Consider the following 22,292-nt stretch of genomic DNA (forward strand, 5'->3'; position numbering starts at 1 on the left):
TTAAGTTATTTATGTACCCAGTTAAGAATAATTAAAATAACTAAAGGAGCTTTAAAAAGTTTCTAGGTAGGTATCTAATGTATTAAAAAAACACATTTAAAGAAAAATAACATTGTCCTCTCCAGTAAAGTTATGCATGGATTACTCTTCATTGGCATATCACAGGTTTGGACCTTGGTCTGACTAAAGAAAGACAGTATTTTTCATTATTCTTACTTGTTTTTTTTTACACATTTTGAAAATGAACGATATTGCATTCTATAAAAATTATATTGATGTTTTGTGCACAATGTTGTTTAGGGTCTATGGTAGCATTGGTAGCTGACGCGGTTTGCACAGAGCGGGTGGAGGCTTTGGGCTTAAAACCGCTAAATTTCATAATACCTAAATGCACAATTCCTCCAAATAAAAAATGACCGAAATGACAAAATATTAAAAAAACTTAAACCGAAAACACCTAAATGGAAAAATGCCTAATTTTTTTGTGCCAAAAGATTAAGGTTGCGGCAGAAAATGGAAAATTCATCTTATGTAAAAATTTACAGTCTCAGTGTAATACAAAATTAGGTATTTTAACATTTCGTTGTTTTAAGCATATATTGTTGTTTTGACATGAAAGTGTTTTGAAGTTGAGGCATTATGAAACTAAGGCATTTTAAAATTCGGTGTTTTAAGAAAAAAAATAGGCTTTCTGCAATTTAGGTATTTTGTGACCAAGATGTATTGAGATCTGGGAATGTTGATAAAGAGGTAAAATAAAATTAAGTAGTTATAAGCCCAAAGCGGGTGGACGCCTATTGAAAATATACTTCGTTTTTTTTGGCATTAGAAATAGGGTAAACAATCTTCAGGAGTCTTTTTATTGAAAAACGTTTTTGAAAAAACAGTAACTATTACTTCATCATCATCCCAGCCTATATACGTCCCACTGCAGGGCGCAGGCCTCCCCTCAGAATGAGAGGGCTTGGGCAGTAGGTCCCACGTGGGCCCTATAACTATTACTTATAATACCAAAATAATGTAAATGATCATATGGCCTGAATTGTTACATTGTTTGCTGTGACTTGTTTTTCAAAAGCGTTTTTCAATAAGACACGGCAAGACCTTCCTTCTCATGCTAAAAAAAAACTAAGTATAGTATGAGCGCGTCGCGTGCGACAGATTATACCTACCTGTACTCACCCGCGTCAGCTTGCGTGGGCCCTTAGTATAATTTTAATAAATGTTTAATTCGTATTTATTTAATTAGAAATTAAATTTCTGTTGATTATCTGAAACCGTGTGATCCGACAACTTACTGCTTTGGATGACCATTCGCACGTGCAATGGATTTGTTAATTGTTTATTTTTGTTTAGCATGTATGTGGGGTGGGATTCAAATATTATGTAATAAAGTATCATTAAATTAATTGTCATTTATTTGATTCGTTAAGTATCCTTTATTATACAGAAACTATTTAACAGTTAGGATGTGGTTAGCATAATGCCTTTCTTGTCGAACGACATGCACAGCTGCACGTGTAGGTATAGGTAGTGCCACCGGAGTTGAGGTTACGCACTCAAAAACATGTCACGTTGACAGCGGGATTTTGACATTCACTCGTTCATTTTATTCATTCTCCTTTCATGCAATCAGTTCTTCGTGTAACTGTGTGTGTAACCATTCATTTCAACTCTCGTGGCATTACCTATACTACGCTATCAGTCACAGTTGTGCATGGGTTGTCAAAATGGAAAATAAAATTTGATTATACATATAATCAGACATATATATATATAGGGACACAGTAACGTAGCATAACAAAAAGGTATAAATAAATTAACAAAAATAAAATAAATAATAAATGTTAGTTGAAGTGAATGATTATTATTATTACACACAGGCGCGGATCCAGCCCTCAGTAACCTAACCAACAAACAGTTGGAAAACTCCCGACTTTGTCACTTCAAAGTTCAAATAAACTCAAAAACGACTAAACCGATTTTGACAAAACATGTCTAAGAACCATCGCTAGAAAACCTGCTTTCAATTAAAAAAACTGCATTCAAATCGGTCTACCCGTTTAAGAGCTACGGTGCCACAGACAGAGACATAGCGGTCAAACTTATAACACCCCTCTTTTGCGTCGGGTGTTAAAAAGGAGAATGAATGAAATAAATAAATAAATATCACGGGACAATTCACACCAATTGACCTAGTCCCAGAGTAAGCTTAGCAAAGATTGTGTTATGGGTACTAAGCAACGGATAAATATAATTATATATAGACATAGATACATACTTAAATACATATTAAACATTGCACCCAAGACCCGAGAACAAACATTCGTATTTTTCATACAAATATCTGCCCCGACACGGGAATCAAACCCGGGACCTCAAGTTTCGTAAATGAATGAGTAAATGACAAAATCCTTTACACATGTTCTTGTGTCCGCGACATCAACTCTGGTTGCACTAGGTAGGTATACCTATATACATTTACCTGTGGAATAAATAAGTACCTATAGTACTTCTGCACATTAACGGTCACCGCTATACGTGGCGCGGGCTGCATGAAAGTTTGCTGGGAGGAAACATTTGCACAGTATGGATTGATCCAGTGACCTTCAGCGCTGTAAAACTCTGCTAGGTGTGTCCAATCCAAGGTGGCAAGATCTTAATGACATTAACTAATTGCCATGATTTCAGTGCAATTTGCTCAGCAATTTCTGATAAAGCTATGAAAGTTTTTTCACCTTTTCCAAGTCTGGTCATCATCTCGGCCAAACCACCGGTCGGGTAAACCATCCTATTGTGGGCATCGCACTATGGCACCTCTCAAGTTCCCATCTACCGTTCTGACTATTGGCACAGCTATTGGTAATTGACTTGACGGTCGCTGTGACATTAAAGGGCAACACACACAGAGAGCGGGCGCGGGTCGTGCGCGGGCCCGCGACGGGCGTATTTGCATGGCGGTATATGGAAGCCTTCACACAGAACGCGGGCGCGGGCGCGGGTCGTGCGCGGGCCGCGCCCGTCGCCCGTCGTCACAAACAGCGCGCGGGCCGAGCGCAGAGTTACCAACTCTCAAAAATATTTATCCCTAAAACTTAAGTTAAAAACCCCTAAAATTGCTATAATTAATTGGAAATCCCCCTAAAACATGTTAGTATAGGTAGTGCCACAAGAATTGAAGTGAATGATTACACACACAGCAACATGTCGTATAATGACATCAGGCAGGATTGTAAGTTTGATATACTTACCATCCAGATTTTTTTTTAATTTTCCACCCACCGGCTTACTTACATACAACAAATCTCTACTTTACGTCTATGGGAGGTACCCACAAAATGTTTTTTTTTTTTTAATTTTTCATTGTACAAGTATCATTTTGTCGGGATAGTTTTCATTATATATCCGTGCAAAATTACAGCTTTCTAGCATTGATAGTCCCTGAGCAAAGCCGCGGACGGACAGACAGACAGACAGACATGGCGAAACTATACGGGTTCCGTTTTTGAACTATGGTCCAGACGATTACATTTGCTTTTGTGATGGCAGCGACATTGGATTTGATCTTTTTTCGTGTGAAGATTCTATTTTTCGAGCCCTTTCATTTGATACCCATATGGAACCGACTGAAAAGAAATACACACTAGGCTATTTTCGATGGAAGCTATATTGGATAAAACATATATATGTTAATATAACCTAACTACTATACCATATTTTAGCATGCGTTGCTGCAGGTAATGCAAAATCTTATTAGGTTCAACAGGTTAATACGTATAAAAATATTTTTTTAAGAAGAAAGTAAAACCGACTCCAAAAAAAATAACAAAAAATGGAACCGACCGCAAAACCCTTGAAAGCTCGAAGTCGGTGACTCAGCACGAGCCAGCAGGTATGGAACAATAGTCGTCTACCTCACGATCCTGCTGGGTCATGCTGAGTCATCAAATTTGACTGGCTAGATCGGGTTACCCCAGGCCCAATAATTTTGTATTTTTATTTTTTTTTATCAAGAAATAATGTGAAATATAAGAAATACAAAATAAATATAAAAAGCAAAACTTCCCAACAATCCTTAAAAATACCCCATCCCAGTTATTTACCCCCTAAATTTGAGGGGAAAACCCCTAATTTGGCAGCCGTGCCGAGCGGCAAATGGCCGGTGTTTGTATCGCGCCGCCGCTTTGACACGCGCGGCCTCTGTCAAAGGATGCCGCGTGCGATTTATGGCTTTACCTTCGCACGCGGCGTCCTTTGACAGGTAGGGTTGCAACGATATATCGAATTTTTGATAGTATCGATAACTTTGACTCCTCAGTATTGATATATTAGCATTGCCTATCTACAGTGTGTTACTGGGCTACCGGCACCCAGGCTTTTTTTTAAGGGAAGTTAAAGTAACGTATTTCTGTAACTTAACCATTACATAAATTTAAATAATAAAGTAAAATCCACACTGTGAACTTTCTAATAAAAATATAATTGTCAGCCATGTACAGCTAATTAAATTGACAAGTACTATATGTAAGTAAATATTATAAATGCGAAAGTTTGTGTGCGTGTGTGTGTGTGTGTTTGTTTGTTACTCCTTCACACTAAAACGGCATTTGAATGAAATTTGGTACGTAGATAGCTGGAATAACATAAAGGCTACTTTTACAACCTTTTATTTAGTTTCACATGTCCCGTTGTCTGTCTGTCCGTCTGTAGTCAAATTCTGCAAGTATATTTTGACCACTTCCAGTAGTCAGATTGACTTGAAATTTGGAATACTTATGTAAATTGTGTAACAATACAATAATCTGGTAGTGACAGGGCACTGGCGGTCTGAAAGGTTGGGTTACGTAAAAAAAATGTTGATAACTAATTAGATAAATATTATAATTAATTAATGACATATCGTGTAGGTACATTCAACGTAATAAATAAGTGATCACTTTTGTACCTTGGCACTTTAACGTCATGTTTGATAAGCCATACGAAATTGTGTAACGACTGAAAGCGACAAGGTACCTATACCTAAAAGTGATCACTTATTTATGACGTTGACTGTCGAACAACATACATAATATAAAAAACACTTACTTTTAATCCCATCCCACTAATATTATGAATGCGAAAGTTTGTAAGTCTGTTTCTTTATTACTTCATCAGCCATCATCATCACGTCAAAATCGCTGAACCGATTTAGATGAAATTCAGTATACAATGTATCCCGCAGAAACTATACAAATTTTCCGGGATAAAACTATCCTATGTCCATCTCTGTGACTACAACTATATGTATACCAAATTTCATCTAAATCGGTTCAGTGGTTTAGACGTGATGAAGTAATAAACAAGAACCGGCCAAGAGCGTGTCGGTTTTTTTTATTTCAATTATTTATGCTGGCTCGTGCTGAGTAGGGCGTCCAGTCTCGGAAATATTTTTGAGTCTCGGGACTGAGACGAGACTTTGTCTTCAGTCCCGGGAGTCTCGAAATTTCGAGACTTTCGAGACTTAACGACAAATCCTTTTGGGTGGTCCGAATCTGAAGTGAAGTCATAGTCGTCGTAGTTGCAGATAAAGAAGTACTTAGTGGGAAAAGAGCGGGCCACTTCAAATATTACGAAAAAAAAATTTTTTAATATAAAGTTTATGTTGTTTATTAAATTATCAGAACACTACCATCCTAATTCAAAAGGATGCATGTCCAAAAATGCAATTTCGTTTAATTACACTTTTCGATACATAAACATCAATCTATCATATGAACATGTTTCTGAAAAACTTTAGTAAAATTTTTCAAAAACTTACTAAGAAAATTTAGCATATGTCCAAAACCACACCCAAAACCATGACATTTCCCAAGCAGTATGGCCTTATGAGTGTAACAACAATTGTTCCTTATCTCCTCTTTACTAAGAGTTCAGAACGCATAATCTTTTTCTATCTGTTTTTATGGCTTAGTTAGTGACTGCAATGCAATGAATCCGCTTGGGGTGTAGGTACATAAAATATGTAGATGACAAAATACAATTTCTTCCATGCATCGTCGTTAATAAATATTATCATGTAGTGAACAACATAATCATCACAGTATAACCACAGTTTACCTAGCTAATTCAAGTATTTAACGTATAGTGGATTTTAGAGGTACTTTTGAAAGTTCATTTGATTTTACTTATCGTATATGCATTATAATTGACTGTAAACAATCACAAGTCCGGTCTTGCTGGACTGAATAAAATAAGTCTCGAAGTCTCGAAAATCACCGAGACTGGAACTGCAGAGTCTCGGGACCGAAAATGGTTCGAGACTCTCGGTTTTCCGAGAGTCTCGATTCCCGGGATGGAAGCCCTAGTGCTGAGGCACCGACTTCGAGCTAATAGGTACACCTAGGAAAATATTTTGAAGGGTTTTGTAGTCGGTTCCATTTATTGTTATTTTTTTTTATTTTTTTGGAGTCGGTTTTACTTTTTTGTTAACCACATATATCTCGCGGCACTGTATAATTGCCTGAAGCCATGAAGTAAGGGACGAGTTCGGGATAAAACGAGTTCAGCAATCCCTGTTCTGGCCGAGGCTTGTATAGTGCTTTTCTCAATGTGAGGAAATATTTCATCCATCCATCCATCCATCGCATCGCTTCGCATCGCATCGCTTCGCATCGCTTCGCATCGCTTCGCATCGCTTCGCATCGCTTCGCATCGCTTCGCATCGCTTCGCATCGCTTCGCATCGCTTCGCATCGCTTCGCATCGCTTCGCATCGCTTCGCATCGCTTCGCATCGCTTCGCATCGCTTCGCATCGCTTCGCATCGCTTCGCATCGCTTCGCATCGCATCGCATCGCTTCGTATCGCATCGCATCGCTTCGCACCGCTTGGCATCGCTTCGCATCGCTTCGCATCGCTTCGCATCGCCTCGCCTCGCATCGCTTCGCATCGCCTCGCATCGCTTCGCATCGCCTCGCATCGCTTCGCATCGCTTCGCATCGCCTCGCATCGCTTCGCATCGCTTCGCATCGCTTCGCATCGCCTCGCATCGCTTCGCATCGCCTCGCATCGCTTCGCATCGCCTCGCATCGCTTCGCATCGCCTCGCATCGCTTCGCATCGCATCGCATCGCATCGCTTCGCATCGCATCGCATCGCTTCGCATCGTATCGCATCGCATCGCTTCGCATCGCTTCGCATCGCTTCGCATCGCTTCGCATCGCTTCGCATCGCTTCGCATCGCTTCGCATCGCTTCGCATCGCTTCGCATCGCTTCGCATCGCTTCGCATCGCATCGCTTCGCATCGCTTCGCATCGCTTCGCATCGCTTCGCTTCGCATCGCATCGCATCGCTTCGCATCGCTTGGCATCGCTTGGCATCGCTTGGCATAGCTTGGCATCGCTTGGCATCGCTTGGCATCGCTTGGCATCGCTTGGCATAGCTTGGCATCGCTTGGCATCGCTTGGCATCGCTTGGCATCGCGTGGCATCGCTTGGCATCGCTTGGCATCGCTTGGCATCGCTTGGCATCGCTTGGCATAGCTTGGCATCGCTTGGCATCGCTTGGCATCGCTTGGCATCGCGTGGCATCGCTTGGCATCGCTTGGCATCGCTTGGCATCGCTTGGCATCGCTTGGCATCGCTTGGCATAGCTTGGCATCGCTTGGCATCGCTTGGCATCGCTTGGCATCGCGTGGCATCGCTTGGCATCGCTTGGCATCGCTTGGCATCGCTTGGCATCGCTTGGCATCGCATCGCATCGCATCGCTTCGCATCGTATCCCATCGCTTCGCATCGCATCGCATCGCAGTATCGCAAATGCTTATAGAGTAGTGGTGGTTGGCTGTTCGTAATTTTTCCTTTGTCAGTTTAATGTTAGTAAGTAAAATTAAAAAGTTAGAGCAGCGGACAATAATGGATTTTCATACATACTTCATGGCCTAGGCCAAGAAGTTATGTAGAGAGGTGGTAGGGAGCCATAAATGAGAAACTTCATGTCTCCATTTCGTGACATTAACGCATACATTTCCGAGCATGTTTGAGAAAATAAAATTATTCTTATTCTTATTATTGGTTCTAGAACTGTTTTCATTTGTACTCCAAAAGTCGCCAGATAAACCATTTTTTTAATCAAAACTTTTTTTTGGTCGCTAAGATTTAAGCAAAAGCCGTCACTTCTAGGGATAAAGTCACTAAACTGGCAACATTGATAGCCGCCGCGGGCCCGTCGCGGGTCCGACCCGCGCTCTGTGTGAATACAACGAACCGCGCGGCTCCCGCGGCGGACACGACCCGACCCGCGCCCGCTCTCTGTGTGTGTTGCCCTTTATTGTGAAAGGGTTCGCAGTGGCACTTGATCGAAATGTTGACTAGGGTAAAGGCCCAAATGATGGACTTTTAAAAGGGATTGACAAATATACAGAGCTGTGATTAATTTCCACCGTCTGAAGAGAACAGACAAGTAATAAATTACTACTTTAGATACCTACCTAGGTACCTACTCGTAAGGTTTATTAAAAGGATTATAGTCATTGGAATAATTCCTTGTTCCCAAGATTAATATGTTACTAAATATTATATCCTGCGTGCACCTGCGTGCTATACTGATTCAACGCCGTTATTCATAGATAAGCGATATAAAATCGTATTTTTTTAATCCTGCAGATAAAGGTCGTTTATCAAATAAGCCTAAGCTCTGTTCATACATGCGGCAAAATCGTCCGCGTTGCACAAAGAAGATATATTTGTTTGGTATATTTTACAAATGTATTATTTTAACACGAACCATATATAAGTGGACGCAAAAGGGAACCTTTTTTTTGCGATGTGAAAATGCTTGTGCATATTTTCCGTGGAAAATTATGCGGAGCTCTCTCACTTTAGGGATCATATCTACCCACTAAAAACACGTCGGCGTTTGTCCACTGCCGTTATGGGAGCGTCATGAGATCGCGAACATTCAACCATGAATGACGCTTCCCGACACAAAAAGGAACCTAGCTCAGCACAAAGTCGCTAGTTAATTAACTGTACTTGGTTTGGATAGGTATTTAACTAAATGTAAACAAAACAACGTCAATTGGTGTCTTAAATATTGAAATTCCCCCATTAAACTATCTAAACATTTACATTTCTATATTGAAATACACAAGTCTAGTTTGTATTACAATGATAGATAAGCAAAATGTTTAAAATCCTTGAATGTACCAAGTCTGGCAGCTGAAGTTGGTTTACGTTTAGTTAATTACCTAAACGTTTCAAGTATAGCTTCGCAACGCTTGATATTGTTTCTGTCAGAAACTCGGCGTCAAGGGCTTCTAGAACTAAACTTAACCTCCTAACACCCAGAGTCCTTTATAAAGGACTTATTGTAATTTTAAATCAAACTCTTTCATAAATAGCATAAAGTTTGATGTTCATAAATCAAAAATTTGACTTGGGCTTTACGAGGTTAATCTGGTTTTAAATTATAAATTCGAGTATACGGGAAGGAAAACTGAACATATCATACATAACTTAAACACAAAATGATGCACCATCAGTAACAAAAAATGTAACAGAACAGCCATCATAGAAAAGTTGAAAAATCCCTGACAGTGACATTGTCATTTCAAAGTTCAACATCTCAAAAACGGCTGACCCATATTAATCTACAAGTTAACTCGTTTTTACGTAAAACACCGCATCGAAATTGGTTCATTCATTCGTTTGAGAGCTACGATGCCAAATACTGGCGACAAACAGATATTGGCGTCAATCTTATAACACCTCATTTTTGCGTCAAGGGTTAAAAACAAGAAATATTATTGTCAATCACACTACTTAGATACAAATACAATACAGAAAGAGTTTTCAGTAGGTAATCTTTTATACCTAGTACCATCCACGAAGACGCATGATTTTGTCAAAATTAGACATTAATGACATTGTAATAAGAACCACGGCACGCGTCACCGTGAATGGCTCTACCTATAACCCTTTTCCAGGCGTAGTGCATATAGCGGCCACATAAATGTACACAAATATTATACCTTCCTAAAATGTAAATATGGTAAAAAATCACTTGAAGTCGTTAAAAATATGATTCGTTTTTAATTTAATCCGCCATAGGTAAACATAAAACTATTATTCATTTTGTGGTAGCCTATCTAGATTCGCGGGGCCTGGAAAAGGGTTAAGCTCTGAAATGTAACATCCACGATTTTCTCTCGCGTAAAAAGGAATCTAAAACTGTGCCCTTAGTGTAAGGTATCGGTTACAAAATACGTCTCGATCGCGTTCGCGTTAAAATCTCAATTTTTATAGAAACACGAACATCGCAAACGTTCCGCTAGAGGCGCTGTTCGTGTTTCCATATAAATTGAGATTTTAGCGCGAACGCGATCGATACGTATTTGTAACCGAAAACTTACACTAGGGGTACTGCCTACACTTCGAAACGGCACACTTATAAAATTCATCGATTAGATAAATAAATATAGATAGGTGTTAAATTCTACACGTGATTCAGAAATGTAGGTAACATTTCCTTTTTGTTCAAAACTTATCGCTTTTATTATAATATTCTTTTGAGACAATCATCCTAAACAAGCATTAAATGTGATGAAAAAGATATTTCAAACGCGTATTATATATGTACCTATTTGGTAATGCGCAAGAGATCATGATGTTAGAACGCGAAGTACGTCTTAGCACTATGTTCAATAAGTGCTATACAATTCGTTCTAATTTCAAATTGGAGGACAGTAATGGAATTTCATACAACATTGCCTGGCTTGGCTATCTAAATAGCCCAAATATGTAACAGAAACCGCTTCCACAGACCGGTACGCTGCTCTCTACTAAATTACTGATAATATTCGTTACGTTATGCGTTACGCAAGCGTTGTATAGGACACGTTATGAGGTCAGGAGGTACCTATCGTTCGGCGACGTGGAATAAATACAAATCAAATAAAATCACCGGTAGTTGTTCTTGCACCATGTAACCGTTAGCCGTTAGCAAGCATCGTATGTCGTGTGCGATTGTTTGTTGGACTGCAAACAATGCATTTACCTTAGACTGTAGCAACACAATGCATTCGTAGAAAGCCACGCGTATCGTCCATTGTCCGGTGTTCTTCTAGTGTCAAGTTACTTTAGATCCGATTAAAATTTAACCGGTCACGCGTCCTAGAGACTACATTGGACACTGGACTAATGTAGTCTCTAGGAACCGTGACGGGTTAATCAAATTAGTATTGTTGTTTCATTAGGTATTGAAAATAATGCCGATAGGATCAATAAGGATAGGCCAATAGGATCTTCAACGTTTTTTTAAAAGACACTGTACGAAAAGAGTCTCTGTTTTATCGAGTGCTGCATTTTAAACGCTTTATGAAAATGGCTTGTTGGATTTTAATTTATTCAACTTGATTTTGGGTGTGGTATGTAGATAGGTAGGTATACTTGCTACAAAATGTGTGATAGAGGGCTTTCGGAAAAACATTTAAGTTTAGTGTTTTGTTGGTACTAAATTCCTTTATTGAAACTTGACGAATTTAGATGACTAAAAGGTGCAGACAAATTGAAAACTTTATAACCTAACAATTTAAAATGAAAGATATGTACCTTATGCCACTAAGTGATCATACGAATTACATCCAAAATAATAAAGCTGAAAGACTGGAGCTAAATATAGATCCATGATAGATTCATGGCCGTCTGGCACTTCATCCTGTCCCAACTATCTCGAGTATGGTGTCGTTTGTGATTCAAACTGTCTGATCTACCTATATTACATCGTATCAAACCAGGGTCGGACTGTCGGAGTCTTGACAGTATGATCCGTCGTTACATCTTGTTCGAAGGATATGTTATTACGTGTTCATGTTCATTCATATTACCAATTCAATCGGGATAATAATCTGTCGAAATCTAGGTGCCGAAGTGACAATCACTGATCGCGCGGGAACATTGGGATAAGAAGTAAAGAAATCCAGAAATCCATTAGGTGTACGCAGAGTCGCAGATACTTATGTATCTACATAGTGTAGCTATACCAAATTTGGGATGATCCGGGATAAGATTTCAACCGATCATGATAAAATTTAAAACGTATCTCAGTTAAGGAAGTGATAAATGTTTCTAGCGTCAAAAAAGCTTTCTTTCTGCTTACTTACTCCGCAATGCCATCATGCGTTACTTATGTACTTAAATATTACAACAATACTTCTAACCTCTAAAGCCCAATTTAGACCTGCAAGAAAAATCATACAAGTTGCATTATACCATAGCGGCACTTCTTGATTGACCACCTTAAACCCGTTCGCTTTACGGCTTTGCAATGTAATGCAAATTGCACGATTTTTATTGCAAGTCTAAACTAGGTTTTACGCTTTATAGTGTAAAGTACATTCATCTTAATATTTTCTCATGGAAATACATTTTCGCTATTCCACTTCTCCCGTCTCTAGAAGAACTAATTGATGTATCCATCCAGCATCCGCGGCAGGCATTCTGCCAACTGCACACTTTCGGATTCCGCGTACCTTGAATTAAATACAGTGGTTCATTAATCTTATTGACCTGACCTATAATGCTAACTGTTTCTTAGATTAAGTACTAAAAATGTCCGTCTATCCCACTAGTCCCATTGAGTTGTCCCATATGTATCTCTCGGGGTTTTTTACTGACTGTTAATTTTTAAAGAGGATAAAAATGAGCAAGAATCGACACGATTTTGCATTTCTCCCATCATAAGTCGAATCGAGAAAAATTCAACATTTTGATAATTTAAACATAAACTAACCTATATTAAATGATATTGTAATATCATTTAATATGAATGAGTCTCACGGTAGTTTCATGTTCAAAATAAAATAAGCTAACCATAAAAATTTCATTTTTAATACAAGCTTTTTTTGTTGACTGTACTTGCATTGTCACCCAAACTACATTTGCATACCAAATTTCAAGTCGATGCTATTAATCGGTGAAGAGTTCCGTCCTGCGGAGACGATCCCGGATCTGGACTACCATGTCACTACTAGATTATTGTATTGTCGCGCGATTTACATGGGTCTATATTGACTCCCATAACGTTAAACTTTCGATTTGGTTTATCTATATCGTTGTTTGTCATAATCGTAGCTCGTCATATTATCTTTGGTCATAATTTCAATAGTCATAATTTTCTTTCGCCTCCTTTCATTAGTCATAACTATTGAATTTCATACCGTTATTGGTCATAACATTTAATGTGGTGATTGTATTGAAAGGTTGATTTGACATAACGCATTTCTGTCAGCTGGTACTTTTTTGTTGTAAGGTGTCGCAGTTCTAACCTAACCTAACCGGCTTTTATGTCAGCTGGTCCTTTTTAAAAGGAGTCACAGTTCTAACTTTCTAATGTTTTAATGTATGACATGTATTATTTCTGAATTTTAAAATTATTCCTTTAAAACATTAGAGAATAAAATGGTATGAATAATAACAATAATAGTAAATATAAAAATAATAAACTGCGTCTCATCCTCTTGTATCTTTGCGCTTTGTTTAGTTTTAATAGTTTTGTTTGTGATGCAATGTTTTATCTTGCCATAAATACTTATAACACTATAAATTCGAACATAATTCGGATATAGGTGGTAGCAATATATGCGCTACCATTCATTTTTGTTTTAGTAATGCGGGTATTGAGGATAAAAGCGTTGGATCTAATTTTGATGAAACAATAATACAAATTTTTACTGCGTGTTATTTGATTATGATAACAGACAAAAACAATTGTAGGACGCCTTATCAGTTAGAATTTACACAAACGAAGGTCGCAAAAACTAACATAGTGATAAGATGTGAGTCATAAAAAAAACTGGTCATTCCAATGTGTGTTGTAACTTAAACTGCATAGAAAAGGTATAATAAATAATAAATAAATAAATATCACGGGACAATTCACACCAATTGACGTAGTCCCAAAGTAAGCTTAGCAAAGCTTGTGTTATGGGTACTAAGCAACGGATTAATATAATTATATATAGACATAGATACATACTTAAATACATATTAAATATTGCACCCAAGACCCGAGAACAAACATTCGTATTTTTCATACAAATATCTGCCCCGACACGGGAATCGAACCCGGGACCTCAAGCTTCGTAGTCAGGTTCTCTAACCACTAGGCCATCTGGTCGTGTAAAAGGTATTAAGGTACTAAGGTATTAATCGTAATGTTCTTAATCTTATGCAATGTGCACATTTGAGTGGCATTAAACCTGTCCTTCTGCCAATTTTTTGCATTAAAAATTGGCAATTAATCTCTCGGAGTGTACAACTCTTTTGATATTTTTCCCGCAAACTCTGTTCTCAATTGACATAAAAACATAAATACTCGCGTTTCGAGTCGAAAATTTTATACTCAGCGGTATTATACAGAATGGTCTACTGAATTCTATTTTAGAGCGAATGCGTGCTCGAAGTAGGAAACGGTGGTTTACGAGTTCTATGAATAACGTACCTACCTACCTAGTCCTGGGGGGCTACTACGATATTCGAAGTTCGTATCGTACCGCCCTTTCAATCTAGTATCCATACTAATATAATAAATGCGAAAGTGTACATAAAAATACATGAAAATAACAGAACACAGGATAATAAGATGTACAAAAGCGAACCTATCCCTTAAAGGGATCTTTTCCAGTTAACCTTTGAACGATTGACAAGACATCATACACAAGAGTAGACACTACAAGTACAATGAAAGGTAAAAGAATCGAAATTTCAATTAACTCAAAAGTTCACTATAAATACACATACTTACATATATAGTTACACACTAAGACGGTACATAATAATAAAGTCAATAAACTAATACATATCAAGTTAAATAAACTACATGCAAAATACATATATACTTATACACCACATATACACAAAACAGAACATACAACACTGCCTCCTTTAAGATTTTACGATGAACTGTCAAGCTAGTGCGCCCAGGGTGGCAACCGACTGTGTCCGCCTGATATCACCTGGCAACCGATTCCACAGACTCACAGCGTGCATGGAGAAGGATTTAGAGTAGGATTTGGATTTGGGAACTGGAAAATCGAGAGAAAGATTATTACTCGACCGCAACCAATTTCCAGACCCAGCAGCCAAGTAACTGAACCTTTCTGAAACATTGGAAGGGGACTGAGGTTTAAAAAGGATATTAAAAAGCAACGACAGGATGTGAATATTACGGCGATGACGAATTGGCAGCCACTTCAGCTGAGCACGAAAACTTGACACGTGATCGTATTTTCGGAGACCGAATATGAAGCGTATGCACACATTCTGAAGTCGCTCAAGCTTGTCTAGTAGCTGCTCAGAGAGATCTAGATAGGCTATGTCGCCTTAGTCGAGGAGAGGGAGAAGGAGAGATTGTGCCAGTGTAATCTTGGTGTGCAAAGGAAGGAAATTTTGCAGGCGTCTAAGTGAATGGACTGAGGCAAAAAGCTTGCGGCTGACTTCAGAGACATGAGCCGACCATGAAAGCGTCCATGATGATGCCCAAATTTTTGACCGTGGTTGAGAAAGGAATTAACGTTCCATCAAAAATTAATTAAGCCTCGAAATGAAGTGTACGCTACCGACAACAATCACTTGCGACTTCTTAAATTGGCTTTTACTTTTAGGCCAAGATCAGCCGCCCCAAACCCGTATGGCCTCGAAGTCAATGACGAGGACAATTTTTTTTATTGTGTACAGAGTGAACTACAGAGTCTGTAGCTTTCTATTAGTGTTTTTTAATCAGCCTCGAAGTTGAATTAACTTATTTCCATCCCGAGGGAATTTTGCATTATCCCGAAAAAAAGTAACCTATGTCAATCAAGGATAGTGTAGCTTACTAACGGTGAAAGAATTTTTAAAATCGGCCCAATAGTTTTAGAGATTCGACTCTTATATTCGACTCTTAGAAATTGAGATTTTTTTTTTATTATTTTCTAAAATAACAGAATACATTGTTTAAGGCGCGCTTATAGAAGATTTTTCGGTATTTGAGGGGGTGAAGCAGACGACGCGGTGGAGGCGAATGCGGGGCGCCTCGCGCGTCTGCAGGGCTACTACGAAACTCGAAACTCGAAGTTCGTGTCGTACCGTCCCTCTCGCTCTCGTGTAGGGCTATGCGGTATTGGGCTTGATGGCAATACCGGTATTATTCCGGTATTCAAATTTTGAAAACCGGTATCCCGGTATTTCGGTATTTTCCGTATTTTCTCTTTATTTTTCTTTCTTTCTGTTTAAGTCTGTTGTTTTGTTGAAATATAACCAATATACATGAAAAGCAAGATTTAATAAACTTCCCTTTTAATGAGCAAGTATTAAAATAAAAAACTTAAGTTGTTAATTGTTAACTAATACTTATATAATATGGAATTGGATTCTCTAATTCTTCGGTTAAAATTGTTTCACCGATTATTAGTTCCCAACCAAATTTTCACATAATTTCTTTCGCTTGTACGAGGCTCATTAAATATCCAGTTCAAGCTTGAAAGAATTACTGATGAAATCTACGCTCCGCCCGGAACCAGCTTAGCCCCAAAACCCCGAGAGCTTTCAGCTCAAACTTCAAAACCGTTTCGAATGCCTAGGTAGCGACGTGGACGATTACAACGACGGGTTTGTGGAAGCTGTCCATACGATCGGATCTAACTTCTTCAAAACCCGCCGTACTAGAACCAATAAGCTCTCGCGCTCTGGCCTTAGGCTCATGAAGGTGAGGCGTGAGATGCTGCTAAAGTCCTCAGGTGACGCTTAATTGTCGCTATCAGCAGTTCAATAGGCAGATCTCAAAATCTCTGAAGCACGATGTACGCCGATTTAATACTAATAAATAGCATTGAAGAGGCTATTGAGCGTATCAGAGGCTCTAAGGTGTTTACCAGGGATCTGTCTGTAAGTCAAAGCCGGTTAATGAAGTTGAAGACCGACGATGGCAGAATCATTTCATCCAAACCTGAGCTGTTGGGGGAAAACGAGAGGTTTTATGGATAGCGACACGACAACCCGAACACCCGTCGAAAATCTAGCTAAAGACCCGAGGGCTAGATTAACCCGACACTATCACGAAGACATCCCAGACGTCAGCCTGTACGAGATTAGTATGGCCCTCAAATAGCTTAAGAATGACAAAGCCCCGGGTGACGATGAAATTACAGCCGAACTCTTGAAGGCGGGTGGTAAACCAGTTCTTAAGGACCTTAAGACGCCGTTTAGTTCCGTCCTCCACCAAGGGGGAACACCGAAAGCATGGAACAGAAGACAGTGGTGGTGGTCATCTTCAAAAAAGGTGATAACACCTTGCTGAAGAATTATAGACCCATCTCACTTCTAAACCATGTTTACGAGCTGTTTTCCAGGGTCATCACAAATCGTCTCGCAAGCAGGTTTGACGATTTCCAGCCTCCCGAACAAGCCGGCTTCCGAATACCTATAGTACCGTAGACCACATGTACGTTGCGGCAGGTTATACAGAAGACCGAAGGGTATAACTTCCCCCTTTGCCTTGCATTTGTGGACTACGAGAAAGCCTTCGATTCGATCGAGACTTGGGCTGTGATGCAGGCTCTCCAGCGGTGCAGTTGACTATCGGTATATCGAAGTGTTGAAGTGTCTAGTGTATGTACAAAAACGCCACTATGTCCGTCCGATTACATGACCAGAGCACGAAGCCTATTCCTCTGCAGCGGGGAGTCAGACAAGTAGATGTGTTTGCTCCGAAACTGTTCACCGCTGCATTGGAGGATGCTTTTAAGGTTCTGGACTGGAAAGGACGAGGCATCAACATTAATGGCGGGTACTTCACTCGCCTTCGATTCGCCGACGATATTGTAGTCATGGCTGAGACCATGGAAGACTTCAGCACCTCAGCAGTTTCCGACCGAGTTGGCCTAAAAATGAACATGGGCAAGACGAAAGTCATGTCTAACTAATGTCCATGTTGTCCCAACTCCCGCAATGGTCGGGGGCTCTGCGCTCGAAGTTGTTGACGACTATGTATACCTGGGACAAACGGTCCAGTTAGGTAGGTCCAACTTCGAGAAAGCTTACACTACAAATAAGCAAAGCAAACTTGTGCTCGGTAAATTTGAAATTTGAAAGTAGATTAAGAGGTAAGTAACTTCAAAAGCCATAAGTCTGAAGACAAAAGTTATTAAAAGTGCTTTCTTGTTTGAAACTAAAGTCGACTATTACTATTTTAAACACAAGTCAAAATACCGAAAAACCGGTTTTGTAGATATTTAATACCGGTATTAAAAGAGGGGAAAAAATGACCGGTATCCCGGTTTTTCGGTAATACCGAATACCGGTATCCATGCCCTCTCGTGTTAAATAGTATAAGTGCCAAAGGGACCGCACGACACGAACTTCGAGTTTTGACTTTCGTAGTAGCCCTGCTGACTCGGCCCCACTCCGGCCGGTCGATTAGTGTGTGGTAGGTACTTACCGTTTAAGTACTCTAATGCTTCTCATATGTGCTCTGAGTTCACTTATGCGTTTCCTCTTTCGCTTAACTTTTTTAATACTGCGATTACCCATATTATTCGCTCTCAAAAGTAGTACTAGCGCGTTAGAAAAATGTGCACAGGTCCGTCGTCGACTACGTACACGCGTGTACTGGCGACTGGGAAATACTTGGCCGCCGCCGCGCGCTAGAACCGTTTTATTTTGCCAAAGACGAAATAAATTGGTATGATTGATGTACTCAACCTATTGAAAATCTATGAAGCATAAATCTAAATCTACTAAAAACTATTTAATAAAGCAAATTTTGTGTTGATATTCATAATTGTTTTCATAATATTTGGTTTAACGTGTAAATGAAGGCTCTTTTTCAAAAAAATAATCTATCGAGGTTTTTGTCAGCAATCGTGTTTTTGATGAAGTCAAAAACTAGCTAATAGACTGAAAATATACATATAAAAAAATTGCAGTTGTAAGTATTGTGTAAGTATATTTTAAAATATTTTCTAAAATTGTAGTTTTCACTACGTACAGCGCCTTAAAGAAATTATCTGCCAAACTGCATATATAGATATTTCCCTATCCCGTGGGAATTTCGAAAAATCCTTCCTTAGTGCACCTCTACAAGTCTACAACACTCGAGGTACATATATGCCAAATTTCAAGTCTCTAGCACCAGTAGTTTAGGCTGTGCATTGTCTGTCTGTCAGTCAGTCAGTCAGTCAGTCAGTCACGGTACTGTTTTATAGGTATAGATAGAGCCACTCCTACCAGTTCGTTGAGTAAGCGGGATAAGTGTTATTGTATTGTTTCTATTAGTCTATTTTAACGACCAGATGGCCTAGTGGTTAGAGAACCTGACTACGAATCTTGAGGTCCCGGGTTCGATTCCCGTGTCGGACAGATATTTGTATGAAAAATGCGAAAGTTTTTTCTCGGGTCTTGGTTGTTTAATACGTATTTAAGTACACATACTCATACTCTTTTATTGGTAATATCATTATTACATGTCATTTTGTTAAATTATTCTAATATATTCTAAGAACTAATTAATTAAATAATGTAGTATGTATCTATCTATATAATTATATTTATCCGTTGCTTAGTACCCATAACACAAGCTTTGCTAAGCTTATTTTGGGACTAGGTCAATTGGTGTGGATGGCCTGTGATATTTATTGATTTATTTTATTAGGTATTAGACTTTTATCTGACTACATGACAGTTTCGGAGAGGGGATTGATAAAGTTTTAAAATGACTTCTGTAAATTGTACAAAAAAATGAGATTCTTAACTGCCGTTTCATTTCATATGTCGATATATCACACGGTTATATTAGTTTGTAAACTTTATTTTTTTTAAATTTACCCGCCAAAAGTAGCCTCCATGTTTAAAATTTATTCCTTTCTGCGGTACAGAAACCTAAACAGAAAATCCAGCCCTCTACTTTGTTGGAGCAGCATAAATAAGCAATATTCCTTTTATTCATAAGTTCATGACGAGCGGCTGAGGTTCACCATTCACGTCTCACGTGGATTGGCAATGACGTTAAAGCTAAAGGGTCATCGAGAGAGATTGCAACTGCAAAATAAGATGAGACGTTTATAATGACGTTGATTGTATTAATTACTGTAAAAGGACGTTAATTACTATAATTGGTCCGAGAAAATAAACAAACCTAGACAATGATAATACAAACAACTATAAAGGAAAGAAAAGAGGAAGAAAATGCCGAAGATAGGCATTTCAAATATAAAGAAAATAGACGCTAATATGTCGGACAAGAAGGACTAAAGAAACTATCACAAAGAACTAACAGATTCCGACAGAAACCGACAAGTTGGTGCTCTTAAATATCGATGACATGACAAACAAACGAAGATACAGAGAATGTTTTTGAGATGTTGTAATGTTTTGATAGAACGTAAAAGTGGAAACGGTAAAATTACTCATACATGAATAGGTAAAGTCGAATACAGATGTAGTATATAATGTTTTGCTGTCGTATTTTCTCGGAAAAGTTTGTATTTATCTTACTTTCTCAACTAGCTTACTGAAGTTTACTGAAGCTAACTGAGAGAACAAAGTAAATACGAACTTATTCGACAAAATACGATGGAATCTGAATGGAATAACATTATCCACCTGATCTTTACCTACCTACATAACAAAATGTTTCAATACAAGATACAATAGCTTAGTTGAGTAGTTAGTGTAAGTTTTCGGGTACAAAATTCAGATTTTAACGCGAACGCGATCGAGACGTATTTCGTAACCGAAACTACACTAAGGGCATAGGTAACTTACGGTGACATAACTAAGGCATGCTGGTTAATTTTTTTGTATCACATTAACAAGCATTACAAGTAAGGAACCATGGCATTTCGTAAAACTTTTTCCTTGTTATCTAATAATAGTGTTACCCGCGCTGTGCACGCGTATCATTAGATCCAGCAGTTGAATTGAAATTCTGGGATTTACCTAAATTCCCGTGGGAATTCCCAAAAACTACGTCCTGGTCTTGACTTGAATAACAGTAGCATTATAAACAACAGTGCCAAATTTCATGACTGACGCAGCGGATGAGATTTCGAGATTTATCCCGATCCCGTGGGAATATCGGGATAAAAAGTGGCCTAATGTGTTCTTCCAGATGTCCAGCTTCATACCAAATTTCACCCAAATCCGTGGAGCCGTTTTAGCATGAAGGAGTAACAATCATACACGTACAGCAGGGCTACTACGAAACTCGAAACACGAAGTTTGTATCGTACCACCCTCTCGCACTCGTATTAAATAGTAAAAGTGTCAGAGGGTCCGCACGACACGAACTTCGAGTTTCGAGTTTCGTAGTAGCTCTGCAGCCACGATTTCAAAGACTGGGAAGCTCTCTTAAATATGATATGATACCCTTTATATTTGTTATTAAAGAGAGAGCATACCTTTGTCTAAAAAAGTGACGCGACAAAGGAAATAGAAAGCCCGAGGTTCGTGCAACTCGTCACCAATTGTATCGATTCAACATTGAGTCGGTTGCATTCTTCACGTGAGCATAATCGCGTGCTTTCACTCATGACTCACGTGGCTGCGGTCTCGTGTTCGTCCGCAGCTGGGGGGCTACTAGGAAATTTGAAAATCGACGCTCCTATATCGTACCGTCCCTCTCACTCTGGTATTTACTAATAAAAGCGTCAGTGGGACGGCAATATACGAAGCTCGAATTTTGCACTTAATGGTAAGTATAGTATAATAGGAAAGAAAGAAAGAAAGAAAATAATTTATTTATAACAGCAATGACACATAATAAGTAAAAATAACAATAGGAAATGTTGCCGCTATAAAAAGGTCCCGGCTCAGCATATCGCTGGTTGAAAACCAGCACTGGTCTTCCGCCGGGCCACAGAAGAGTGCAATTACGGAAAGTCACACAAAACAAATCAAAGTGAAATCAAATACAAAAATAGCTACGAGACTAAAATATCAGTTGGCTGTATAGCCCACATTATCATGGCAACAGTACATGTAATGAAAAAGATAAGAATAATTTAACATTGACATATGACAATTACAATTATGACATCATAGGGTCTATGCTCGTCGATTCAGCTGGAGATCGGACTGGTTATCGAACCCGTTGACCTTTTAGTTGGATGATAGATAACATGCTTTCCACAGCGTAGTACACGTGATGCTTTTTTCATTGGGTTGAATTGAAACCTTACCTGGGGGGTCATACAAGTATGACGTAAGCAAAGCAGAACTTTAGTAGTTTTTAGCTCCTCCTCACTCTTGTCAGCAAAAGTAAGCAAAGTTATACCCCATGC

At 38.9% G+C, this 22,292-nt stretch overlaps 2 protein-coding genes and 1 long non-coding RNA gene across 3 annotated transcripts in view; 2 read left to right on the plus strand and 1 right to left on the minus strand.

The window, feature by feature from the left end:
* AdipoR (adiponectin receptor) overlaps positions 1 to 1,409 on the plus strand; it is a 16,307-nt gene extending 14,898 nt beyond the window's left edge. Inside the window, 1 exon segment of the mRNA XM_074098351.1 lies at positions 71 to 1,409. The gene's annotated coding sequence lies outside the window, so the exon portion shown is untranslated.
* LOC141435628 (uncharacterized) overlaps positions 1 to 22,292 on the minus strand; it is a 226,363-nt gene that overhangs the window by 52,396 nt on the left and 151,675 nt on the right. The gene's annotated exons all lie outside the window — the stretch shown is intronic.
* Positions 1 to 22,292, plus strand: part of MCTS1 (malignant T-cell-amplified sequence 1 homolog) — an 84,608-nt gene that overhangs the window by 19,356 nt on the left and 42,960 nt on the right. The window lies entirely within an intron of this gene.

This window comes from Choristoneura fumiferana, chromosome 15, assembly GCF_025370935.1.
Source record: "Choristoneura fumiferana chromosome 15, NRCan_CFum_1, whole genome shotgun sequence".
Lineage (NCBI taxonomy): Eukaryota > Metazoa > Arthropoda > Insecta > Lepidoptera > Tortricidae > Choristoneura > Choristoneura fumiferana.